The sequence below is a fragment of the Sus scrofa genome, chromosome 2, assembly GCF_054392235.1.
Source record: "Sus scrofa isolate SSC_HxYL_T2T_F1_AM1 chromosome 2, Sscrofa_HxYL_maternal_Yorkshire_Landrace_v2.0, whole genome shotgun sequence".
NCBI lineage: Eukaryota > Metazoa > Chordata > Mammalia > Artiodactyla > Suidae > Sus > Sus scrofa.
This window is the reverse complement of record NC_139384.1, coordinates 42,956,361-42,982,621: the sequence shown is the minus strand read 5'-3', so window position 1 is coordinate 42,982,621 and position 26,261 is coordinate 42,956,361. Positions and strand designations below refer to the sequence as shown.

The following is a 26,261-nucleotide window of genomic DNA, read 5'->3' as shown; positions in this document are numbered from 1 at the left end:
CCTTCCTCCTTCCCTCCCTTCCTTTTATCCCGTTCATTTTGACTGAGTACGTACTAAGTGTCAGGTACTATGCTTGGCAAGGTGACTAGAACTGTGAGCAAGACAAGATCCCCGCTATCATGGAACGTATGTCTGGTTGGAGTCAGGTGGGGAGAAAGAAAATAAACATTTATACAAGGAAAAAAAGCCCTATGAGGAGATCCTGTCATGGCTCAGTGGAAACAAATCTGACTAGCATTCATGAAGACGCAGGTTCGATCCGGGCCTCACTCAGTGGTTAAGGATCTGGCGTTGCCATGAGCTGTGGTGTAGGTCACAGATGCGGTTCAGATCCCAGGTTGCTGTGGCTGTGGTGTAGGGTTAGCTGCTGCAGCTCTGATTCAACTCCTAGTCGGAGAACCTCCATATGCTGCAAGTGCAGCTCAAAAAAGAAAAAAAAAGCAAGGAAGCTAACAGAGCACTAGGACCATGTGAAAGATGGGGAAATCTAAACATTTACAAAAAAAAAAACAAAAACAAAAACAAAAAACCCTATGAAAGCAAAAGCAAAAAAAAAAATCATAATGGGAGGTGATAGAGTAGGGTGGTAATGCTGCATTAAATGGGGAGCCAGGAGAAGGCTCACTAAGGAAGCAGTATTTGAAGCAAGACTTGAAATATCAGGATGCTCAACCATGCTCAGCATTAGGAGTGAAGGGGTTCCCGCCTGCAGGAACGGCACATGCAAAGGCCCTGAGGTGAGATGAAGCTTAACTAGTGCCCCCATCCTTTTTTAGTGGGAACACAGATTCTCAAAATGAAGCCTCAGCTCTGCTCCTCCAGCCCAGGCCAGGCAAGCCAACTCATCCTCAGCAGTTGGCGGCCCTTACGATCCAGCCCAGGTGCTCCCAGGTTGTCCTTTTTGCAATTAATTTGCTGCAACTGGCAGAGGTTAATCATATCCATGTTCCTCAGGACCCCTGCCAAAGCCGACCTGTCTCACAGATGCTGGTTTAAATTAGAGGTTAAATTAAACTGTTTGCTGAAGACTAGCTTGGGCATGTTCCAAATGGGTCCTACTTCTGAGCCCTCCTGATGGGCAGGCACAAGAATGTTGGGCTGGGCTGGCATCTAGCACAGGTGCGAGATGCCTGGTCCTGCAAGTCCAGGGAAAGGCAAGTCAGACCCCACCAGCCCTCCCCCCCACACCCCATCTGGGCTTCCTGCTGCAGCCAGAATGCCAACCAGACCTGCTATCTCCCATCGGGGGTGCTCCATGCTTGGCCCCCCACCTTGTCTCCACCTCCCCCCCCTCTGGGCCCTCTCCTGCCTGACTCCTGCCCGACTCCTGCCCCTGCCTGCCTTGCCTCCTGGCCCCATGGGGGAGGTGGTACTCATTCTTCCAGGCCCTGCACAAATTCTGGAGCGCTGGGGGAATTCTCCTCTCCTTCCTTATTCTCCTCGTTCCTCTTAAGCCTTTTAAGACCTTGCTCAGTGTACATTCTGCTGGGGAGACTGAGTTCCGACACAGTGTGAGCTCCTTAAGGGTAGGGGGTCCAGGCAGCTGCATCTCTGTAGCTCTAGGGCCTGGCACAGGCTTGCAGGTCACTCATTCATTCATTCATTCATTCATCATTCAGCCAATTTTTTTGTTTGTTTTTGCTTTTTAGGGCCACACCTGCAGCATATGGAAGTTCCCAGGCTAGAGCTCGAATCGAAGCTGCAGCTGCCAGCCTACGCCATAGCCACAGCAACACCAGATCCAAGTGGCATCTGCAACCTACCCGGCAGATGACAGCAATGCTAGATCTTTAACCCACTGTGTGGGGCCAGGGATCAAACCCACATCCTCATGGATGCCAGTCAGGCTCATTACTGCTGAGCCACAATGGGAACTCCCCAGCAAATGTTTACGGAGGGTCCATTCTATACCAGTCTCCATGGGGGACCAAAGGAAAGAGCAGTGGACAAGGCATGTTGCTTACGTTGCTCCTGGCCTTTTACATGGGATGAGCCATGAAGAGACCCTTGTAACCTAGTAGACTGAGCAGATCTGGGTGCAGTCTCTAATGAGGGATGCCCAGTTGAGGCTTGGGTGGTTCAGGAAGGCTTCTCAGAAGAAGTGACAACTGAACCATGCGGGCCAGGGATCCTGAGGCTCAGGGGAGTGAAATAGCTGGCCCAGCATCTCCCCTCTAGCACACAGCAGAGCGAGCCCTCGAGCCCGGCCGCCAACAGTGCCCTGTGCGCTGCCATTTGTGGAGTGGGTTCCCCTCCATCCACACCGCCCCCTACAGGTTAGCACTCCTTTCTGATCAGGCCTCCCAGAGGAAAGAGGGAAGGGATCAGACCCACTTGGACGAAGCCTGGGCTGCCTTCCTGCATTTTGCTGCAAAATCTTCTATTTTCAAGCTACTTCTTCAGCCTTTTGATGACTCACTGGGTCCTTGGAGTCACAGCAGAATCTGAGGCCAGTGAACAGACTTCCCATCCCAGGGGATTGGAGGACAGCTTTCTTTTTACTCACGGTTGCCCCCCCACCCCATTTAGGAAATAATGCATACTAACTGTAGACTATCTGGGGAGAAAACTGCAAATCACCTATAATTCACTACCCAGAAATAATCATTGTTAACATTTTGGTGTGTTGAAACAGTTATTTGGAGATATTATTCAGAAATTGCTGCAATGTGTAATTACTGCTTATTAATTTATGCAAACACATGACTATGATTAACTTATATATATTTAGTGTATTATAAAGACTTGCATACTCTAGTGCCCGGAACTTTCAAAGAAAGGAGAGGAAAAGGACTAGCTTTTATTGAGAACCTGCTGTCATTAAACACTCTTGTTATTGATAATGCAAGAACCAAACCTATGGAATAAAACAAACATTGTCTCGTTTATCTTGATGGTGACCCCATCATATGGTTATTGTTTGTTTTTTTTTTTGTTTGGTTTTTTTTTTTTTTTTTTTGCTTTTTAGAGCCCCACTTGTGGCAAATGGAGATTCCCAGGTTAGGGGTCAAATCGGAGCTACAGCTGCCAGCCTACACCACAACCACAGCATCAGATCCCGGCCACATCTGCAACCTACACCACAGCTCACAGCAACGCCAGATCCTTAACCCGCTGAGCGAGGCCAGGGATGGAACCTGTAACTTCATGGCTCCTAGTAGGATTCGTTTCCACTGCGCCATGGCAGGAACTCCAGTTATTGTTCTTATTTCCATTTTTCTGATTTAAAAAAACATGAGACAAGACTAGTAAGTCATGTAACCAAAGGGCATGGGGTAGGATGCAGTGGGTGGCCTTGGGCTTGAACTCCTTGTCTGTCCTGCTCTCCACGTGCATGTTCCTTCCACCTCATCATGCGACTTTAATGGCCTTATCTGAGGCCATACAGGGAAACATACAAGCAGAGATGGCCAATGGCTGTCCGTTGGGTGCAAACATCATTTCCTTATCAAGCCCTCTGATGGGCCCAGCCTGGATGAGCTGCTGGGATCACTCACAAGAAGCAGGCCTTTCCCTGTTGTCAGGATGCTTTTCTGGTCTCTGCAAGACCTCAGAGGAGGGAAAGGGCTTCAGAGTATCAACCACAGGAGTGAAGAAGAAAGGATGGCTTTCAGAAACTTTTCAGATATATTTGTGGTGGCAAATGCAGAAGCTGAGGAGGGCAAAGTTCAGATGTCTGTTCATCAAAGAACAGAGCCTATGATGTATGAGTCATCTTTGAACATCAAAAATCTTCCTCCAGGAGTTCCTGTCGTGGCTTAGTGGTTAATGAACCGGACTAGCATCCATGAGGATGCGGGTTTGATCCCTGGCCTCACTCAGTGGGTTAAGGATCTGGCGTTGCTGTGAGCTGCGGTGTAGGTTAAGACATGGCTGGGATCCCCCGTTGCTGTGGCTGTGGCATAGGCCGGCAGCTATAGCTCCAATTTGACCCCTAGCCTGGGAACTTTCATATGCCACGGGTGCGGCCCCAAAAAGACAAAAACAAAACAAAAAACACAAAAACTTCCTCCAGATGAAATCTTGGATGAGAGATCCACATGCAAACAGATTAAAAATGGAGATGTTTGGGGGAGTTGCGGTTGTGGCTCAGCAGGTTAAGACCCCGACATTGTCTTCTTGAGGCTGCAGGTTCGATCCCTGGCCTTACTCAGTGGGTTAAGGATCTGGCGTTGAGGCAAGCTGCCGCATAGGTGGCAGGTGCAGCTCAGATCCATTGTTGCTGTAGCTGTGGTGGTGTAGGCTGGCTGTTACAGCTCTGATTTGACCCCTGGCCTAGGAATTTCCATATGCCACAAGTGTGATCTTAAAAAGAGAAAAAAAATTAGAGGTGTTTTGACAAGCATCATGGTGGGGGTCCCAGATCACGGCCCATTGGGATGCCCGTGACCTGCCAGTGGGGTCTGGAGGCCCTGCCCTACCTGCAGGATTCCTCTCCCTCTACCCCTTCCTCCCGCTGGGAGCAGACATTGAGCTGCACCCAGTGGTATGACCATACTTTAAAAGCGGCTGGTGACTCTGCACTGCCCCAAGCTCTCTGTGCCCCCTGACCAGTGCCCCCAACCTGCCAGCCCCTGCCTCAACCCCCTGACCTCCCAACAGTCCAGCACCTAACAGGAAGGCCCGGCTCGCAGCAGGGCTCTGGAACCCTGTGCTGCAGCACTCGCTGTCTGGGTCCTTGCCATGCCAATTATTTATTATGTCACGTATCCCCAGTCCTTGGGTCTTGTGCACCTGCTCTTCCCAATGATGGGTATTTTTGCTCATAAACATTCTTTTCTGCGGGGATGCCCTCCTCTCCTCCCTGTCGGCCCGGGCAGCTCCTGTACATCCTTTCAGATCGCCTCCTTCATGAAGCCCTCCCCGCTGGCTCCAGGGAGCATTCACGACTCCCTCTGAAACCTAACTCTCGTATGGTCTTTTTCATACTAAATGACAGATACTTGTTTATCTGCCTGCTTTCCCCACCAGACTGCATATTTTAAAAAGACAGACTGAGGCGAAATCATTCCCTCTCCAGGAAGCAGCCCGTCATAGGCCTGCCGTCAGATGGAATAAGGGTCTCTGTGGTCCAGCAAAGGCATTCCCAGGGTCCTTTAATTCGGCTGCTTCAGGACCAGCAGTGCTGGAGCTAAGGACTAAGTTCCCTAGAGGCTTCATCTTCCTCATCCAGGCATCTCCCGGTTCCCAGGACAGTGCCTGGTACACACAGTGCCCACCATCCATGTTCGTAGAAGCCTGGATGTCCTGACCGATGCTGCTTTTGGTAGATGGGATGCGTGTATTATCACCACAACCCTGCGACGTGGGTCTGACATTTATCATGTGAGTGTGTTACATGAGGCTCAGACATGTTCAGTGGCTTGTCCAAGGTCACTGTTAGTACGTGGAGGAGCTGGGACTTGAACTCCAAAAGCCAAGTTCTTGGTTAGCCTCTACCCTGTACTCTGCTTACTTCCTTCACGGGGCTGCCTTTCCCATCCATCCTTAGAAATCCATCCTCAGATGCAGGAACTGGCCAGCTCACCCTCCTTTGCTGCCCTAAGACCAGGTGACATAGCGCAGGATTGGGGCCACTGACCAAGAGAGAAGATGGGCCATCTGGGGCCTAGCCATCCATGTGGCGGTCTTGGCCTCTGGACCCTGTCCCAGCTTCTTTTCTGGGTTCCCCAGCCTGTCACAGTCAGCCTCCTCGTCCCTCCGTGTCCTTCACCCCCTATCTTTTTCACAGCTCTATTTCCCCTCTTGTCAACAGATCGCTCAACAAAATGTTTTCCATCATTGCTGGCTAATTTTAGCCCTTTATCAGAGTTATTTCCTTCGGTAAATAGCTTCCTGGCATGGGGTGGGCAGCCTAGCTCCGGCGCCAGCGAGCGCGGCGCGGGCAGGAGGTGTGCAAGTGGGTGGGCACCTGAGAGGGGGGAGGAACCAGCCACACAGGCCAGAGCCGGCCTTGGGGGCTGCTTTCTGCTTTGGTGGCCATGAAGGCAGCAAGATGCTCATTCATTTCCCATTTCAATTCGTTAAAACCGTTCTTTGAGAAGGCGACGTGTGCCGAGGGCCTTGGAAGCAGACAATCAGCGACAGGCGCCCAAAATAGCCTCGAAATCAGCAGCATTTTGTTTTGCTCCCTGCTTTTCATGCCCACAAGGGGAGGAAAGAAAGGATCCAGAGCAGTTTCTGCGTCCAAACACACATCTATTTTACAATAAGACAAATGACTCGTATTCCTGCTATTAAATCCAGCAGCGTCCCCTCCCCACCAGCCACCCCTTCTCCCAGGACCTCGCCAACATTTCCTTTTGTGGCTGCAAGAGAAGAAAAGAGTGGCTCACGCCTTCTCCAGTGCAGCGTGCCTCTGCCTCCTCCGGCTCTGCCTGCAAGCTTGGCTTTTACAAGCTGGGATTTTAATAAATTAACGCCACTCGTGCTGCTGCAGCTGCTGTAATGGCTTTCCAGAAGGTGCTGCGAGAGCCAGGCTCTGCTGGAGAGAAATGAGCCAGTGATTTGCTAGTGGAAGCCTCTTGGCCCCAGCCAGAGGTGACGCCAGGCCTTTGCAGAAAGCCTGGCTGCTCTCTGAATGCTACCCACTGTCCCTGCGTTTCTAACAGGGCTGGGGGACAAGCCTCAGATCCTGGAGGAGAGTCCCTGCTGGCCAGGGAGGCAGCACATGCCGGGGGGAAGGGAGCCTCGAGGTGGGGAGCAGGAGACCTGGTCCCCAGCCCTAGCCCTGCCCTGATTCACAAGTGACCTTGTTTAAGCTACCAACCCCTTTAAGACCAGTTTGGGGGAATAAACTATGGGGCAGGAATTCCTGTAACCCCTATCTGAGGGGGTTACAAACCCAACTAGTGTCCACGAAGATGCAGGTTTGATCCCTGGCCTTGCTCAGTGGGTTGAGGATCCAGTGTTGCTGTGAGCTGTGGTGTAGGTCGTAGGCATGGCTCGGATTCCCAGTTCTGTGGCTGTGGCATAGGCTGGCGGCTACAGCTCCCATTCAACCCCTATAGCCCGGGAACTTCCATATGCTGGAGGTGCAGCATAAAAAAGCAAAAAATAAATAAATAAAAAAATAAACTAGAGAGCGATCCTCTCCTTTATAGCAATTACACAGTGAGAATGTAACACTTACTTGTAGAATATTTTGACCATCTAGAGTGGGGGGGTCTGTGTAGTTAGGCCCATGACCAGATCTGGTTATGCACCAAATCTGGTTGTGCCCCAAATCTGGTTATGCACCCGTTTATGTCTTCAGCTGCTTGCACACTGCAGTGGCTGAGCTGAGCAGTTGTCACACAGGGATTGGATGGACCCCAAAGCCTAAAGCATTTACCGTCTGGCTCTTTACTGAAGAAGTTCATCAATCCCTGGTCTAGATGGGAAGTTCAAGAGCAGAAACTCTGTCCCCTCTGAGAGGTTTAGGGACACTCTCAAGATGACTCAGTAAGTGGCCTAAAAGGAAATATGAGTCTGGAAGGCCCAACATCCAGGGCTATCAGGGAAGTTATCAATTAAATGTACACAAGTAGAAGTGGAATTTGACAAAAAAGAAATCCCTCCCAAGAATAAAAGTCATATGATGCATGAGGCGGGTGGGTGGTGAGGTCAGCGTCTGGGATAAAGATTCTGAGCAGGAACTCCCATTCAGGCAGATTCACCACCACTTCTGAACCACGCAGCCCTGGAAAAGTATGTGCTTTACCTGTCCGAGCCTCAGTTGCCTTACTTGTAAAAGGGTACAATAATCTTTATTTTGCAAGACCATTATGAGGATTTAGCATGATAATCTAAGCAAAATGCTATATATATATTTTTTTTTGGTCTTTTTAGTGCTGCACCCACGGCATATGGAGGTTCCCAGGCTAGGGGTCTAATAGGAGCTACAGCTGCTGGCCTACACCACAACCACAGCCACGCCAGATCCAAGCCACGTCTGCGACCCACACTACAGCTCACGACAACACCAGATTCTTAACCCACTGAGCCAGGCCAGGGATCGAACCCGCAACCTCATGGTTCCTAGTCAGATTAGTTTCTGCTGTGCCACGACGGGAACTCCTAAGCAAAATGCTAATACGGTGCCTGGCATATTTTGGGGGCTCTCTCCACAGCTGGTGTCTCTCATTGGTCATGCTTTTCACCAGAGCCCTGCCCCCCAGTAATGACATGCCCTCCCCTCCCTCAGCCTCCATCTGCATGTCCTTGCCAATGAGCTTACCTGGCTGGACAGAGTGTAAGGCCCCTGTGATCACAGTTTGTAGCAGAATAGAGGTTTGTAGCAGAATAGAGGTTGAAGTGTTTGAGAATCATCGGACCCAAGTTCAGATCTCAGCCTTGCCTGTCACTGAGTCATGGAACCTTGAGCATGTGGGTCGACCTTTCCAAGCCTCACTTTCCTCTTCTGGAAGACGGAGAAAAATAGACCCTTCCTTGCAGGGGAGTAATACAGATTGAATGCAATAATGCGTGCTATGTGTTTGGAACACCCAAGTATAGTAGCTAGTAAGCCCTTAGTTGCCACTCCCCTCCCAGATGTGCTGGCTTGGGTAGGGTCTTGTTTTTCCTGAATTGTCACAGGAAGGAGTAGCTTGGGTGTCTCCAGGCCCCTTGTAGCCCACACCTTGGTCTTGGGAGTAAGAGGCTCTGAGAAGTCCTCTGTCCTGTCTCACTGAGGTGGAAAGTTCTATGAAATCCAGAGGCACAGCACGCCAAACCAGCCCAGCGACACTCCTGGCACGGGGACCAGCTAGTGACTTTGAAAATGTGTATTTTCCTGGATAAAACCTCTAATTGGACAATTGCAGGTCTTCTGGCTTTCTGTCGACTTTATGACTTTGAAAGCTCTTAAGCTGGGGTGAGGGAAAATTTATGAATGGGATTTCTTTATTTCTGTAGCACTCTGACTCATGCTGTTGACCCAGCCAGGGGGCTGGGCTCGCATTACTTGCTAATTTCTCTTGGCCAGGTGGTCCTTCCTCTGCCTGCTCCCTTACTGAGCCACAGCCAGTGGCCACTTTAAAAAGTGTCCTGTACCCAGATTGATTTCCCAGGCAAAGGAATTTCTCAGGGAAGCTTTACAGTTTTCTCTCAAATTTTGAAAGCTTGTTTTACGAGGATGTTTAAGTCCCTCTCGTAGAAATTCTCATAATCTGAGTGAAAGGCATCTGGCTTAGAGAAAAGGCTGATTCCTGGCTGATAAACATTTCCTTTGGCCCCTACATCCAATACTCTTTGGAAGGTAGGCAATGGAGCTACAAAGACATGCCTGGATCAGGGTAGTGGTAAGACTGACTTCACTGAAAAATTGTGTTAGGTTGGGTCATGTAACTTTCCACAACAAAAAGACCCTCAAGGGAGTTCCTGTTGTGGCTCAGTGGGTTAAGAATCTGACATAGTATCCATGAGGATGCAGGTTCTATCCCTGGCCTCACTCAGTGGGTTAAGGATCCGGTGTGGCCACAAGCTGTGGTGTAGGTCACACATGCAGCTCAGATCTGGTGTCGCCATGGCTCTGGCATAGCTGGCAGCTGCAGCTCTGATTTGACCCCTAGCCTGGAAACTTCCATATACTGAGGGTATGGCTCTAAAAGGGGAGAGAAAAAAAGACCCTCAAATATATAAAGGCGCAACACAATAGAAATGTATTTTTTGTTCACATAGTAGTCCAAGGCTGATATTTCTGGTCAGTGGGTGGCTCTCCTCCACGCAGTGATTTAGGAAGCCCGGCTCCTTCCCTCTTATGGCCTCAGCATCCTGCATCTAGCCAATAGAAGGTGAAAAAAATGTGGAGAAAGCTCATCAGCTTCATAAAAGCCTCAGCCTAGAAATGACTCTCATCACCTCTTGTGCTTCATGAAGTGAGGTCACATGGCCACACCTAGCTAAAGGGAGCTAGGGGCTGTAAATGCTTGCTGGGCACGTCCTCCACATGAAAGTAATATGCTATGGAAGAAGCAGCAGGAATTTTAGGGACAATTAGCAATATTTGCTAGAGAAAGGGAAATATTCTTTGTGGACTCCATTTTGGTATGAAATACAGCTAGAGTGTTGCTGGATTTAGCACCTGGTCAGCAATATCACTATCTTTGTTTGAGCCTCTAGCTCTTAGAGCAGTGCCGAGCACATAGTAGGTACTCAGTAAATGCTGGTGAAAGGAGTGAATGAGTGAATGTATGAATATTCTACCAGCTCTATTCTCTTGTTCTCTGGCTTGGACCACCTACAAGAAAAAGCAGGTTTCTGGGCAACTGCTTCAGGCCACATGAACATTACACCTGTTGGGCCAGAGTTACGAGTCAGTCAAATGTTTCCCCACAAAGAATCCAGATGCTTTTAGTTACTTATCCAATTGACAAATTGCTTTTGTTGGAGAGTAAAAATTGTATAAATTTAGGACTCTCCAAAACAATCTAGAAGTGTGGATGTTTTTTTTTACCCAAAGATCCACAGGATTTCTGATGGCAATCTGCTTTAGGGGACATCTAAGCCCCAGCTGTAAATGTGACCCCACTCACAAGCCAACCCACTTGATGGGGGCTCTCTGGATTGGCTTCTGCAGGGAAGCGCTGTGAATGATTAGCCGTATGTTTCACAGACAAGAGAAGGAAATGGTTAAGCGAGTATTTCACAGAGCGAGAAGTGGAGGGCACTGGCCATGGCGATGTAGGTTGGCTGGCCTAGATCGGGAGGTGATTGGAGCCAGACACTACATAGATGAGGACAGAGAAAGGTGGACCAATCAGAAGAGGGGACCCTGGAAAATCCTCTTGGAAATTCCAGAGAGCCGAGGGCAGGGGACTGTCAGTTTTGGTGGCTGCTTCTCAGAGAGAGAAAAGTGGTGGCAGAGCATGGAGTGGATGGGGTTTGTTATCTGAGACTGATGTGCTGCCTTCTGAGCTTGGTCAACTTCAGCAGGGTGTAACTTTCCAAATTATGTTCCTCCCAAATGGATACGTTTGAGCCTAACTCCCGGCTTGAGAATGTGATGGTATTTGGAGGTAGAGTCTTTAAAAAGGTAATTCAGTGAAAATGAGGTCATTAAGTTAAGATGGGTTCTAATCTAATATGACTCCTGACATCTTTATAAAAAGAGGAGCTCAGGGCACAGATCCGGGCACAGATCCAGACACAGAGGGAAGATAAGCAAAGAGGAGAAGGTGGCCACCTGCAAGCTGGGGGAAGAGGCCTCAGAGGAAACGGACCCTGCTGACACCTTGATCTTGGACTTCTAGCTCTTGAATTGTAAGGACATACATGTCTGTTGCTTAACCTACCCAGTCAGTGGTGATCCTTGGTTACGGCAGCCCTAGCAAACTCACACAGGGGAAATGAAGTCCCCACAGCCCCACAGGCCTCCCAGGATGACCTGGGCACAGAGAGCGCCACCCAGCCCAGGAGCACCAGGACCACTACCATCTGGTCCCTTCTCTGTGCCTCCCTGTGTTGGCTGCTGGGGCTCCTGAGACGTGGGGGTCATAGCCTTCAACCCAGGTCAGCTCTGTCCAGAGGGAGCCGGAAGTGTCATATTTCCTAAGATGACACCTCCTACAAAACACTTTCCATTGAATGACAGTGTTCTAGGAGGCAGGAAATGCATGTAATCGGAAGCAGAGATTATAGGAACTATCCTGATTTTAGTCAAGGGAAAATGAGACCACCTGCATGGCTTTGAATCAAAGACGTGGAGTCGCTCAATGGTTCCAGCACAAGGGCCTGTGTTGTGACAGGGAGGGTGCTGGGAGAGGGTGGATGAGTCTGCCCTGGGAGGGAGGTCAGGACCTGAGACAGGACTCATATAAGGAGGAAAATGCCAGGCCAACAAAGCAGGAATGGCATTCCCAGCAGAGGGAACAGCATGGACGAAGGCAGAGGGTACACACATGTCTGTTGTAGCTGGAGTGTATGTACAGGAGCAAACGGAGGTGAGGCTGGACAGACAGACAGAGTGCAGCCTGTGAAGGGCCTGGAATGCCATGCCCAGGTCCTCAACTGCTTCAAGAGCAGAGGGTGGGAAATGAGGCCACAGGCCAGGAGAGCACCCCAGGCCTATTCAAACACAGGACCCCCACATAGATTCATTAACACAGCTCCGGCTTCTCCAGTGGCTTCTCCCCTCGTGGAGCACAGATGTTTGGTCGCCAAGTGGTGATCTATTTAAAGCCACTCGTGAGTCAGTTCTAGAAAGTATACAGCAGGATGGAGAGGAAGGAGGGAAGGAGGGAGCACATCAAGAGGAGCAAAGTCTTGAGCCGGGGTGGTCCACTTTGAACCCTCTGTGGGGCCTGGGGCAAGTTCCTGCCTGTCCCTGGGCCTCAGCATCCTTAATCCCCTATAGTGGAAAGTGCGTGGGTTGGGAGCCAGCTGGTGCGGGTTCAGAGCTAGGCTCCATCACTTACAGTTTTATGCTTGGGTCAAATTACTTAACCTCTGGGCCTAAGTTTTCTCCTATATTAAGGGGCTACTAATGGTACCTACCTTTTAGAGTTGCTGTGAGGATTACATGCAAGAATGCACGTAAAACACTTTTACCAGTGCCCGACACAGGCCAGACCTTCAAAATCAGCTCTGGTAAAATATGACAAGATGATGAGGTTGATGATAATGATGTTGGATGTTAAGGGGCTTTTTAAACATTAAATGATGGTTTTTTTCACATTTGGAATGTCCGTGTATAATAAGAAAGGTTACACTGAGCTCTTCAGGTTGATGCGGGTGGAGACCCCGAGTCCCGGCTCTCAGCATCCACCTTCCGCAGAGCTGTCTCCCAGCCCTGCCAGGGCACCTCTGCAGAACTCTTAGGCTCCAAAAAACCCAACATGAAAGCAATTGTCCCATAGGATTTCTGAGCTCTCTCTTGACTGCTCCTTTTAATTATATTCTTTCTTCCAAAGCCTGAGTATATGTCTGGAATAGCTATTCTTCCCCCCCCCCCCACTTTTTGGGGCCACATTCATGGCATATGGAGGTTCCCAGGCTAGGGGTCAAATCGGAGCTACAACTGGTGGCCTACACCATAGCCACAGCAACATAGGATCCCAGCCGCGTCTGCAGCCTACACCACAGCTCAAGGCAATGCCAGATCCTTAACCCACTGAGCGAGGCCAGGGATCAAACTCTCAACCTCATGGTTCCTATTTGGATTCATTTCTGTTGCACCACGACAGGAACTCCCAGGAATAGCTATTCTTTACAGCTCAAAATCCATTTTCCAAAAGCATCATCTGAGCCAAGCCTAGGGCACAGTCTGGCAAAGGCAAACCAAAGTGGACACCAGGATGTGAGGAAGTTATTTGGGAAACAATCCTGACTGCAAAGACCCACAGATAACTGAGTACCACCTCAACGTGTTTTTAAGTCAATACATGTTTAGTGAAGGAATTTCACATGTTGGGATTCACTCCACTGCCTATCAAATTCATCTTAGTTCCTCCAAAGCTTGAGTCAAGGCTTATCTTCAAGAAAGACCTTTTTTAGGAGTTCCCTGGTAGCTCAGCAGGTTAAGGATCTGGTGTTGTCACTGCTGTGGCTCAGGTCACAGCTGCGGCACAGGTTTGATCCCTGGCCTGAGAACTTCAACATATCATAGGGTGGGGAAAACAAAAACAAAAACAAACAAACAAAAACAACTAACTACAAGATAGGACTTTTTAAAAGAAGCTATGCTTTATCCATGGTTGATCTGTCAGTCAGCCTGGTCACCATGTTCTTAGTTGGGTTTCTCTTATCTCCACTTGAATAAGGACGTATAGATGACATACTCCAAGAAGTCTTCGGGATCTAGTTTTGTGAATAATTCACTCTAGAGCTCCAGAAGTTGAATTGCAGGAAGTGCACTGCTATTTTGGCTAATGATCCAAAATGTGTTATTCCTTAATTCATTTCTCATATTGCCATTGCGGTACATCCAATTCTCACTTGTGATCTTAGCAAAAATGTTACTGGACTCATTGTCACCATTGCAACAAATTTACTGTAAGTATAACTTGTATCCAATTTAACCCCATTAGCAATTTCTGGACACTGTGACCAACAGCTCCCTTCTCGTTAAGAATGAGGCCTCACCACCACATTTTCTTTTACTGAAGCATCATTGTAGGACAATATTCCATACATTTCAGGTGTACAACATAGTGATTCACCTCTTGGCAAGGTTATACTCCAGTTATAGTTATTGTGAAATAATGGCTACATTCCCTGTGCTGTACTATATATCCTTGTAGCTTATTGATTTTATACACAGCAGTCTGTACCTCTTAATCCCACATCCCTATCATGCCGCTTCCCCTTTCCCTCTCCCCACCTGTAATCCCTGTGGTCTACATCTGTGAGTCTCTTTCTTTTTTGTCCTATTTATTAGTTTGTTGTATTTTTTAGATGAGTGATATCATACAGTATTCGTCTTTGCCTGACCTATTTCATTTAGTGTAATACCTTCCAAGTTCACCCATGTTGTGGCAAATGGCAAAATGTCATTCTTTTTAGTGGCTGAGTAGTGTATATTGTATATGTGGACCGTATCTTCCTTATCCATGCATCTACTGATGGACACTTAGGTTGCTTCCATATCTTGGCTACTGTAAATAATGCTGCTATGAACACTGGGGTGCTTATATTGTTTTGAATTAATATTTTCATTTTCTTTGTGTATATACCCAGGAGTGGAATTACTGAATCATAGGGTAGTTCTATTTTTAGTATTTTTGAGGAATCTCCATACTGTTTGGTTTTCTTTCTTTTTTTTTCTTTTTTTCTTTTTTTTGTCTTTTTGCCTTTTCTAGGGCCACTTCCCACAGCATATGGAGGTTCCCAGGCTAGGGGTCAAATCAGAGCTGTAGCGGCCGTCCTACGCCAGAGCCACAGCAACATGGTATCCAAGCCATGTCTGCCACCTACACCACATCTCAGGGCAACACCAGATCCTTAACCCACTGAGCAAGGTCAGGGATCGAACCCACAACCTCATGGCTCCTAGTCAGATTCATTAACCATTGAGCCATGACGGGAACTCCTCCATATTGTTTTCCATATTGGCTTCATGAACGCATGTTTAAAGATAAGTCATACAGGTGTGCCGGTCTCCTCCAGTCATAGCTCAAGGTAGTTTCCCACCCCTTTGCCTCCGATGGTTGGCATTGCCATTGCCCTGTGTATGGTGCCCCATGGTTGTCTCTTCTCCACTATGGAGCTGTGTCTTGTTCTTCTATCTCCAGTCCTAGCAACAGGTCTGTGTTTGGCAGCAATAAATTGATAATTGGACTAATTGGGTGGAATTGGACATGGACACCTCTGTGTGGCCGACTCCAAGCTGCAGACTTGGATCCTGGCCACACAGAAGTTTTTGTGGCAGAGGGAAGATAAATAAGTATAAGTATGATAGGGCTCATGACTCACTGTTGGAAGATAAAATTCCAAAGCCCATGAGGGTCAAGGGTTTGCTTCAGGATCTGCTAGGCTAGCCTTGAGAGGACTCTGGAAAACATTATCTTGTGGTCCTGAAACGGAAAGTCTCCTTGCTTCCTGGGACCCCAGAACCCCATACAGAGCTCTCCCTGGCTTTTTCAGCCTAAACAGAAGTCTGGCCCCTTGTTGTGCCCTGCTTTCCCTGCATATGCACTTTAGACGTTGGTCTTTCTGCCTCCATGCTGACTCCAATTTGCAGGCCACAGTGAGTAAAAGCTGGGGGAACAAACCTATTCCCCAGTTTATCTTCATTGACTGCCCTTTGCTTTTCCTTTCATCTGCATCTGCCTCTGGTCACACACCAACCAGCTGCTTCAGCCACCTTGGGCTTGTCACTGTTCTCCAAGCTCTCTCATCCCTTAAGGAGCAGGTCCTTTCTACTTGAAATGCCCTTTCTCGCATGGCTGCCCCCCTTCTATACCTGCTAAGCCAACTCATTCTTCAAAAGAATCCTCAATGCCGCCTCTTTTGGAAGCCTTCCCAAATCTCCCCCATTGGAATTTTTAATGTCTCCTTCTCCTGTCCTCTCATAAACCTTACACAGCATGCACGGTATTCTGTTTGGGTTTGAGTTATAGCTCTTACTTCCTTTACTATGTTATAAACTCAGCCAGGGCATAGAGTTTTATTTTAATGAGTACTCACATCTATCTGGGATGTCCGTGGATTTGAGCTTCAATTCCTAGGTCTTTATGGATATGTGAATTTAGGCAAGTTATCTAATGTGTCTGGGTCTTAGTATTCAAGTCTGTAAAATGGAGGTAAAAAAGCTTTCTTCCATAAGCTCATTGTGAACATTAGATGAAGCAATAACGAAAAGGAAACAAAAATGACGAGCGCTAATATTGATTGTCTCACTTAGGTACCTGTCTAAACTCTTTACAAACTTATTTAAAATATTTGTTCCAATGTTTGAAATAATTATAGATTTGCAGGAAATTGCAAAGTCGTGTGGAAAGATCCTTTATAGCCTTCACCCAATTTTCTCCAGAAGTTAAATCTTACATGATTATGGCACAGTATCAAAACCAGGACACTGGTGTTCCCTTCATGGCTCAGTGGTCAACGAACCCAAATAGTATCCATGAGAACGTGGGTTCGATCCCTGGCCTTGCTTAGTGAGTTAAGGATCTGGCATTGCCATGAGCTGTGGTGTAGGTTGCAGACAAGGCTTGGATCCCACAGTGCTGTGGTGTAGGCTGGCAGCTGTAGCCCTGATTTGACCCCTAGCCTGGGAACTTTCCATATGCTGCAGTTGCAGCCCTAAAAAGCAAAAAAAAAAAAAAAAAAAAAAAAAAAAATCCAGGAAGTGTAGATTTGTGTAACCACCACCACAATCAAGACATAGGTGTATTCTATCTCCACAGAAATCTCCCTTGTTCTACTCCCTTAGAGTAACAGCTACCTTTCTGCCTTCTACCATATGCTTAACCCCTTGCAACCATTAATATGCTTTCCATCTGCATTCTTTTGTAATTTCAACAATGTTATCAGAATGGAATGACACAGTATGTGATCTTCTAAGCCTGGCTTTTTTTTTTTTTCACTCAGCATAATCCATCCAAATTGTGCTATGTATAGTTCATTCCTTTGTTGTTGCTGAGTAATATTCCATGGTGTGGCTTGTACCATGGTTGAATCCTCAAAGGGCATCTGGGTTATTCCTAGTTTTGGGCTATTACAAACAAAGCTGCTATAGGAGTTCCCATTGTGTCTGTGTGGGTTAAGGACTCAACATAATCTCTTTGAGGATGTGAGTGTGATCCCTGGCCTCACTCAGTGGGTTAAGGATCTGAGCTGTGTCTGTGACCTACACCACAGCTCACCGCAATGCTGGATCCTTAACCCACTGAGAAAAGCCAGGGATCCAACCGCATCCTCATGGATACTACTCAGGTTCATTACCACTGAGCCACAACAGGAACTCCCAATTTATAGGTTTTTGTGTGAACAAAAATCTTCATTTCTCTAAGATAAATGCCCAGGGGTATAATTTTTGGGTTATATGGTAAGTATATATTTGATTATTTTAATGAAGAATCAACCACTTGCCAGAGTAGCTGTGCTGTGTTTACACTCCTACCACAATGTATGAGTGATTCCATTTCTCCACATCTTTGCCAGCATTTGGTGTTGCTAGTTTTTAAATTTTATGTCTTCTAAGAGGTATGTTGTGACATCTCATCATGGTCTCACTTGCATTTCCCCAGTAGTTAGTGACCTACACCACAGCTCACAGCAACACCGGATCCTTAATCCACTGAGCAAGGCCAGGGATCGAACCCGCAACCTCAGGGTTCCTGGTTGGATTCATTTCCACTGCGCCACAATGGGAACTCCCTGCCAGTTTTTTTTTTAAGGGAAGGGATTTCTTCTGTGTCTGCCCTTTCCAGGTGCTGGGAGGTGGCCAGATGTCATGGGGAGCCTGGGGCCAGGAGTTGGAATGCCAGGTGCTAGTCCCCAGCCTGGCAGTGAATAGTATGGGTAACACGAGCGCTTTACCTCCTAGAACTTTCTATCTCTGTGAATTGAGCATAACAGCAGTAGCTAACTGGCAGGGTGGTTGTGTGGATTAAATGGAGCATAAAGGGTGAGAACCAGGGGCTTTGGTACCACACATGGGTTCAGAGTGGAGCACTCTCCCTTCCACCTGCGTGACCTTGAACAAGGTGTTTCACTTTTCTAAGCTTCCGTTTCCTTATCTGGAAATGGGGACAATCACAGTTCCTACGTTCTCGGGTTGGGGCAAAGATGAAGTGAGATGATGCATAAAGCATTTGCCCAGATCCCATTGCTCGATGAACATGATTCATACCTGGAACACTTACTTGGTACCAGAATCTGCTTGTCTCGAATTCACGCAAAGTAAGATTAGGCACCAAGTCAAGGGGCTGGGTGCAAGACATGTACTTGGGAGGGGCTCCCAGGAACCAGAGTGAGAGAGAGGACGTGTGTTGCCCTTTGAGCCTCTGGGGCTCAATCCTGCCAGGTACCCTCTGAGAGATTGTGGGGGACACGCTGCAGCATTGTCACATGGCAGGCGAGGAGGCTGCCGTGTTTAGCCACCATCTCCCAGGTCTCCTAGGCTGAAGGTTGCTCCTGGGGCATTAATGCTCATGCTTTTACCTGCCCTGCACCTGAACCAAGACTCTTCCCACAACTGGGGAGAGGGATATTCGGAAGGCATGTACGGGGAGCCTGAACTGTCTCTAAGGGGACTTGGGTAGGTGCTGGCAGCCTCCGCCACACTGCATAAACACTTAAAACATGAACGCATTGGAGTTCCCATCGTGGCGCAGTGGTTAACGAATCCGACTAGGAACCATGAGGTTGCGGGTTCGGTCCCTGCCCTTGCTCAGTGGGTTGACGATCCGGCCTTGCCGTGAGCTGTGGTGTAGGTTGCAGACGAGGCTCGGATCCTGCATTGCTGTAGCTCTGATATAGGCTGGCAGCTACAGCTCCGATTCGACCCCTAGCCTGGGAACCTCCATATGCCACAGGAGCAGTCCAAGAAATAGCAAAAAGACAAAAAACAAAAAACAAAAAAAAACCCCAAAAAACATGAATGCATTCAATCCCCACAACGACCTTAACAAGGGAGTGCAATTTCTATCCCCGTTACAACCCAGCTCTCCAGTACTCACAGACACGTTCAAGAAATGAAGTTTCCGCAGCACGATCCTAATCCTTGCTCTTTACAATGCACTCTGAAATCTTCTGTATTTATTTTCATGTTATTTTTAAAATGCTATCACCCATTAAGCTGTTTTCCTAACCCAGTAATGGGCTGTAATCCACAGTTTTGGAAAAGATGGTGCCCTAACATTCGATTTAAGAGGACAGTGTTGATGACAGTGAAGACGTCATAGGGCTGGCATCCGGCCTGCTGCCCAGAAGGTGCCCAGAGAAGGCTGGTTTCCTTGCTTGCCCTTCTTGGCAAACCAGAACCCGTGAGCAGCTGCCTCCCAGGCTTGTAGACAGAGGCCTGGGCTGGCCCCACCTCGTCTCCTGCTCTGACCCAGACTTGCCCCAGTGGGGTCTGCTCAGCCACTCTCAGGGGGATGGGGCACCATCTCGTGCTGTGGCCTCCAAGTCACCAGGTCCCCGGAAGCCAGCCCCTCCTTGGGAGATGAGGTTATGCCCTGTCCCCACGACGCTGTCACTTCCTTCCCCCGAGTCTTTCTGAGTGCGGATTGTTCCCCTAATCAGGATGGAGACGCAGCTCATTACAAGCTGGTGAGGCAACGGCTCTGTGCTCCAGGCCCCGAGACAGGCTGTCTGGGAGCTTGGCCAGCTTCCCGCTGCCCTGGACAGCAGGGCAGTGGCCTCAGAGTGGAGCCAGCCCGCTGGGTTGGTTTGCCCCCTTCCCAAGGGACACAGGCAGACAGACACTCTGCTGAGACTGCTACAGCTTCCACTGTTGCAAAATCTCTGCCATGCTCAGACAACTCTCAGTGTTTCTTCCAACCCTCGGTGCTTCTTCGAGAGCATCTGAACAGCATCTTTATTAGTAACTGACATTTATTGGGCATTTACCATGTAGCAAGCACCATACCGAATGCTCTATTTGCAGTGCGTTACATCATGCGGTCTTTACAGCAGACCCCCCACCCCACCCCAGACCAGCATCATTATCTCCAATCCATGATGCAGAAACTGAGGCGTGGTATGTTTTGGTAATTTGACAAGCTCATCAGGCAGTTAGCCAGTGGCCACGCCCAGCTGTCCCGAGTCCGCACCTGCTTCACACATCACCAGGTTGTCTGCAGGAACATCCCTCAAATGTGCCCCTTCCTCCTGGTTTCCGACCCTGGCTTCACTCTGTGCAGCAGCCAGGTGAGTTTTCACGGGTGACTTTCCCTCCATGAGCCAAGTTCCCCTTGTTAGTTCCTAATGGCACCTCCTCTCTTTCCTAAGGCTATTAGGAGGAGTAAATGAAATAATGCGTGTAAATGAATCTCCAAGAGCTCCCGGAGGGTTAGAGGGTTCTCAATAAATCTATTTATAAAAGAGTCAATTCAGCTCTTTTCCCACTGACTTGACAGCATCCCGAAGCCATGTCCCACAGGAATGATGTCACCATCCTGAGGGGGGTGGCAGCAAATCTAGAAACTTCCCTGTGCTCCCGGGGTTATCACTTGTGCCTTGTCTTGCCCCACGGAGTGGCCACACTGATGTCCCCAAGGCCGAAAGCTCCCACATGACTACCATCCCTCAGAGGGCTATGAAGAAACCATTTTTTTTCCTCCTACAACAGACCCCTCTGCCTTGGACAAGGGGACTCATTGCCTGGTGGCGGCAGAGCTGGGTGCTGAAATCCTCATTAGCTGCAGTTTAATTACTGCCGGCAGTATAGCTTTATAATAACAGTCAGTCCCAATTAGTTGCTTGTTACTTCAGAAATAATTACTGATAGTGGCCCCTTTTGTTTTCACTTTAATGCCAGCTTCATTCCCAAGCTGCAGGAGTCTAAATGGAAAAGTTGGGGTGCTGGGGTGTATGCAGAATGTTTGCACAGAATGTTTTGCACGGAATGGTGGGTTTAGCTGGGGCTCACGTGTCTGTCTGAGATGAGAGGAGGTGTGCCAATGGCCATGTCTCACCCCTGGAGACACCTCTGCAGAGAAAAACCTGGGGCCCTTGTCCCAAGCAAATGATGGAGATGGGGTTCTGCTCTCAGGGCAGGTGGGTCTGAGGCATGCCACCCTCTGCACAGCCAGACCCCAGAGCTGCTGGCCTCCCATTGTGAACCGTGCCAGGGTCATGCCCCTCCACTACCCTGGGGGGCCAGGCCCCAGCCATAGCCATGGGCAGTGACAGGCACAGCCGGGTGGCAGAGCTGCTTTCCAGGGCAAGGAGGGGTGTGCCATTTCCTCTGTGGGGATGGAGCCCCGGTCTCAGCCACGCCTCTGGTCCACAGTCTAAGCAGCCTTCCTACCACACTGGGGAGAACTTGGGCGTGCAGGGCCTTGGAGTGCCCCATGTGCAGCGATCGGCCGTCTGTCCATCCGGGCTGTGCCCAGGTAAGGCCATCCTGAGTTTTGTTGACAGTGTCCTAGCCTCAGGGCATTCTTCTTTAGTCTGAGCCTACTTTCATGCTGCTTTGCCTCTGTAACTTTTATCCTTTTGCTCCTGTGAGAATATTGTAGCGCCGCAGAGCCACTGTCTTTGGAAGCCATGGAGGAATGAGAGCTGACGTGTATTTGGTACTTATTATCTGCCAGACTTTTTTTCTAGGTGCTTGAAAGGCATTCACTCATTTAATGCTCATAGAAAGCTCCCTGAAGTAAGTACAGTTGTTATCATCACCTCTAATTCGCAGAGGGGGAGACCGAGGCTCAGAAAGCTCATGTAATTTACCTGAAGTCACCCAGCTTATCGATGGGGAGTCCTTCCCAGGCTGCTCGGCTCCACTGCCAAGCTTTTTGACCACTTGGTAATCCTGCCTCTTATTGGAAGAACTTGAACCCTTAGCGAACCGGGTGCTTCACAATGCAAATATCCCCACTGCTTTTTCTTTGATCAGCTCTGAATTGTATGTTCTTTCACGGACAGTTTTTTTTTTTTCTATTTAAAAAAACCTCTTTGGTTGATTTTTCATTCCACCTGTGTTCTCTGGAAACTTCTCCCCATGTGGACCCTCAGGGAATCTCCAGCCAGATGCCCTCTGGTCTCAGTGGGTTTTTTTGCAGCTTCAGTGATGAATGAAGCTTTTGGACCTGGCCCAAGGGCCGTGACTTGGGCCAACCTCGCTTTGAGGTGACCGAGCCCCCTTTCCCACCATGCTGGCCAACTCTCAGCCCTTTTCCATGCTTCCTGTCCCTCTTTCTTCACAACTTGTCAAGGAAAGAAGCCACACAGCTGAGCCCGTAATTTGCTTTTTTTTCCGCCATGTTCTTCGGTCTGTTTTCCCCAAGACTCCTTTCCAATGAAATTACAAACTCTTTGGCTGGAGGAACCTGCTGAAAATTCATCCTTTCTCGTATTTTCCTTCTTGCCACCTGTTCATTTCATCCGTCAGCCCAAACCACAATGCTGTCTCATTGGCAATAATCTGAACTATTCTGTGTTTGGAAGTTCATTTGGAAAATCATGTCTACAAGGCAGAAATGCTTCACTTTGTCCCAGACACAAAGGGGGCCTTTGTAGGCGCAAAGGGTTTAGGATTAAGTAAGTAAGCAAACAAGCGTGGCCTTGGAGGGGAGGAGTGTGGAGGGTGGAAAGAAAGAGAAAACGGCTTCAGAAAACGACATCCGTTTATTTAGACGAGGGCAGTTTGTTTGTGTTTATTCTATGCTCACGTCTCAGAGTTTTAAGGAATGCTTCCATCATCTACTCCAGAGGCCCAGGGGCTCTTGCCCAAATCCCCTGATGGCCAATCTTTTTGGAGCATCAGGTGAAAGTGGGCTTGGGGGCTGTTTTGTTTGAGAGCCAGCGTGAGGCGACCTGGTCCATTTTCTCACCTCCTGGGACGTTTCCCCTTCCATGGGAGGGCTGGTAAGTATGGCCCCCACCCCTACCCCAGCTCTTCTCCTAGTAATATGTGTCTGGAAAAATCTTGAGCTTTGATAGCTAATAGCTCTTCTTTTCCTCTCTGTACAAACTGCTTTGCAGCTCTGTCTTATATTGGATCCTCTCAAACTGACCCTGAGGCTAGGATTGCAGTGGAAGTAGTTTCTTTGGGAAGCGATGCTGGGCAGCACTATGAGGGAGTCGGGGTGACGCAGAGAGAGGAGGAGGTCAATAGAAGGGGCCTTGTGGGTGGCTAACTGTTGTGGGAAGCTGGGGCTCCATCCTGCTGGGGACCCTCTGAGACACTGTGTGGGGCACACCTTGGAATTGTCCCCCTGATGGGGTGTTTATCCACCAACTCACAGGCCTCGTTGGTTGAGGGATGTTTCTGGTATGTGGGCACCCCAGCTCTTCCGGTTTGCACTGTTTGGTGGCCAAGCCTCTCTCAGAGAGAATGGCCCCATGCAGAGGGGCACTGTCACTGTTTTGGGTGGCCTCTAGGCTCAGCCAATGGTGATGCCAGGGTGTCAACAGCATCTGCTAAAGCACCCAGATGCTCAAACACCATGAACGTCAGACAAAAGAATAACAATGGTCAATACTGACCTCTAACTTCTAACCAGTTACATGTATATTCATCTTTTTAAAGTTTTTTTTTTAAGGATTTTAATTTTTTCTATTATAGTTGATTTACAGTGTTACCTGTATATTAATCTTAATGGTCTGCCGAAACCTTGGAGGTAGGGCCACTGTCATTATCTACAATACAGCGTTGTAGCTGAGAACAGGGACTCTGGAGCCAGAATAACTGAGTTCAAATCTCATCTCTTCTGCTGCGCAGCTGTGTAACTCAGGCAAATTACTTAGCCTCTTTGAGCCTCCGTTTCCACACCTGCAAAATGGGGATAATAATAGTACCTCTCTAATAGGGGGGTTTTGAGGGTTGAAATATCTCTAAAGGCACTGCAACAGGGAGTTCCCCTTGTGGCTCAGTGGGAGCGAACCTGCCTAGTATCCATGAGGATGCAGGTTCAATGCCTGGCCTCACTCAGTGAATTAACCATCAGGTGTTGCCATGAGTTGTGGTGTAGGTCGCGGATGAGGCTCAGATCTGATGTTGCTGTGGCTGTGGTGTAGACCAGCAGCTGTGGCTCTGATTCGACCCCTAGCCTGGGAACTTCCACATGCCGTGGGTGCAGCCCTTAAAATAAAATAAAAATAAAATAAAATAAAATAAAATAAAATAAAATCACTACAAGAGCAGCTGGCCTACAGTAGATATTCAATAAACACTAACCCCTGTCATTGTTTGGCAGATGAGGACATGGACGCTCAGAGTTTATCATGGTTATATGGCACATGTCCTTAACCTTAACTCAGGCATTCTGCAGCCTCTATCACTTTTTTCTACTCCATCACAGGATTTTGTCATCATTAATATGTGAGAAAGCACTTTATAAACTCCACTTTATAAAGCACTCCATGCATGCTTTGGTTTTGTGCTCTTAGTCTTGTAAGAGCAGATAGAGTGTTGTTCTCTTAAGAGTGCCAGTCTAGTCTTTGAATGTTGCTGTCATTGCTATAGAGCTGGCACTGGGGACAGGGCCTGGCTGGATGTCAGCTAAGTGGGTGGGTGACCAGAGGCCGCAGGACAGGCCCCACTGACACCTCCCATCAGAGCTCCCACCTTGGGAGTTCCCGTTGTGGCTCAGTGGTTAACAAATCTGACTAGGAACCATGAGGTTGCATGTTCGATCCCTGGCTTTGCTCAGTGAGTTAAGGATCCGGCATTGCCGTGAGCTGTTGGTGTAGGCTCGGATCCCTTGTTGCTGTGGCTCTGGTGTAGGCCGACAGCTACAGATCCGATTAGACCCATAGCCTGGGAACCTCCATATGCCGCAGGAGCGGCCCTAGAAAAGGCAAAAAAAGACAAAAAAAAAAAAAAAAAAAAAAAAAAAAAGACAGAGCTCCCACCTAGGAACTTCCGCTCAAGTCCAGCTTAATCTCCCTCACATGCCCCAAGTGCGGCCTCTCCGTGGGCTCCGTTCCACCTGCCTTCTGCCTGCTCCAAGGATCACTGTCACCCACACACTGCCTCTCCAGTTTCTCCTTCCCCTGGCCTCCCCCAGCAGCCCTCTCTGACCACCCCTAAGCTCCGAGCTGCCTTTTGCTTGCTCCTGCCCTGACCCCAACGCATGCATCATCCCATGTTCCTGTGCCGTGTGAGAGCGGCCTTCCCACCCTGCCCGGAAGCTCCTCGTGGGCAGAGCCAAGTGGCATCACTCTTTATTCATCTATTTATTCACCGTGGTACAAGACACTCTACCCCACTGGGTCATCAGTAGGGAAATGCAGACACACAGAACAAGCATGGTCCATGGCTGAAAGAGTTGTCTTGGGGGAGAACACATCTTAGCATGCAAACCTCCTAATGATGACAGTGAATCTTGGTGACGACCCAGAGTGGAGGGTGCCCAGGGTGCAATCAGGGAAGCCCTTACGGAGATAACCCTGGATCTGAGCTCTTAGCTTAGGATTGATTGGGTTGCAAGGAAAGCCGCCTTTTCTAGGAAAATCCGGGTTGAGGAGAGAGCAAGGGAGGCTGGATATAAGAGGAATGCAAGCAACCTTTTGGAAGCAAAGAGCAGACGTTCCTGTGGGAGTGGGCGAGTCATCAGGACCTCTTGTCAGGGTCCACCCTGCCCACCTCCACGCAACTTCTTCCCCCACATGACACCATGCAGACTGCTCTGGGCCTGATGACCATCCCCTCGGTGCCTCATGGCCTCATGGTACAGCTCCCAGGACCGACACTGACCTGCCCAGCCTGGGCATGGCATCCATGCCTGCTGCGATGCACATTGGCCTGGGAAGCAGGGGCATCTAGTTTGAAAAGGCTGCCTCCACCCCCGGCAGACTGCATCTCTACAGCAGTTTTGAAAGGGGGTCTGTTGGTTTCCTGTGACTGCCATTACAAAACACCATAAACCTGATGGCTTAAAACAACAGAAATTCATTCTCACACCACTCTGGAGGCCAGAAGTCCAAAGTGCAAGTGTTGGTAGGGTTGTGCCCCCTCCAGAGGCTCTGGGGTGGCCTCTGTTTCTTGCCTCTTCTGGCTTCTGGTAGCTCCAGGCATCCCCTGGCTTGTGGCAGGGCCACTCCCGTCTCTGCGTCCACCTTCAAGTGGCTTCTCCCCTCTCCTTCCCTTCTGAGGACACTTGTCATTGGTTTTAGGGCCCACCCTAATCCATGAGGACTTTTCATCTTGAACTCATTAAGTACACCTG

General features: G+C 48.8%; 1 protein-coding gene, 2 long non-coding RNA genes and 1 other non-coding gene across 10 annotated transcripts in view; 2 read left to right on the top strand and 2 right to left on the bottom strand.

The window, feature by feature from the left end:
- The window catches only part of NAV2 (neuron navigator 2), an 820,834-nt gene that overhangs the window by 242,932 nt on the left and 551,641 nt on the right, over nt 1–26,261 (top strand). The window lies entirely within an intron of this gene.
- The window catches only part of LOC146405339 (uncharacterized), an 855,846-nt gene that overhangs the window by 518,146 nt on the left and 311,439 nt on the right, over nt 1–26,261 (bottom strand). The window lies entirely within an intron of this gene.
- LOC146405345 (small nucleolar RNA SNORA1) lies at nt 13,930–14,057 on the bottom strand. Its single transcript, XR_014839246.1, has one exon. It is a non-coding gene; the product is annotated as a small nucleolar RNA SNORA1 (small nucleolar RNA).
- Nucleotides 16,991–24,221, top strand: LOC146405344 (uncharacterized). The gene is made up of 2 exons (XR_014837230.1): nt 16,991–17,668; nt 18,789–24,221. It is a non-coding gene; the product is annotated as an uncharacterized LOC146405344 (long non-coding RNA).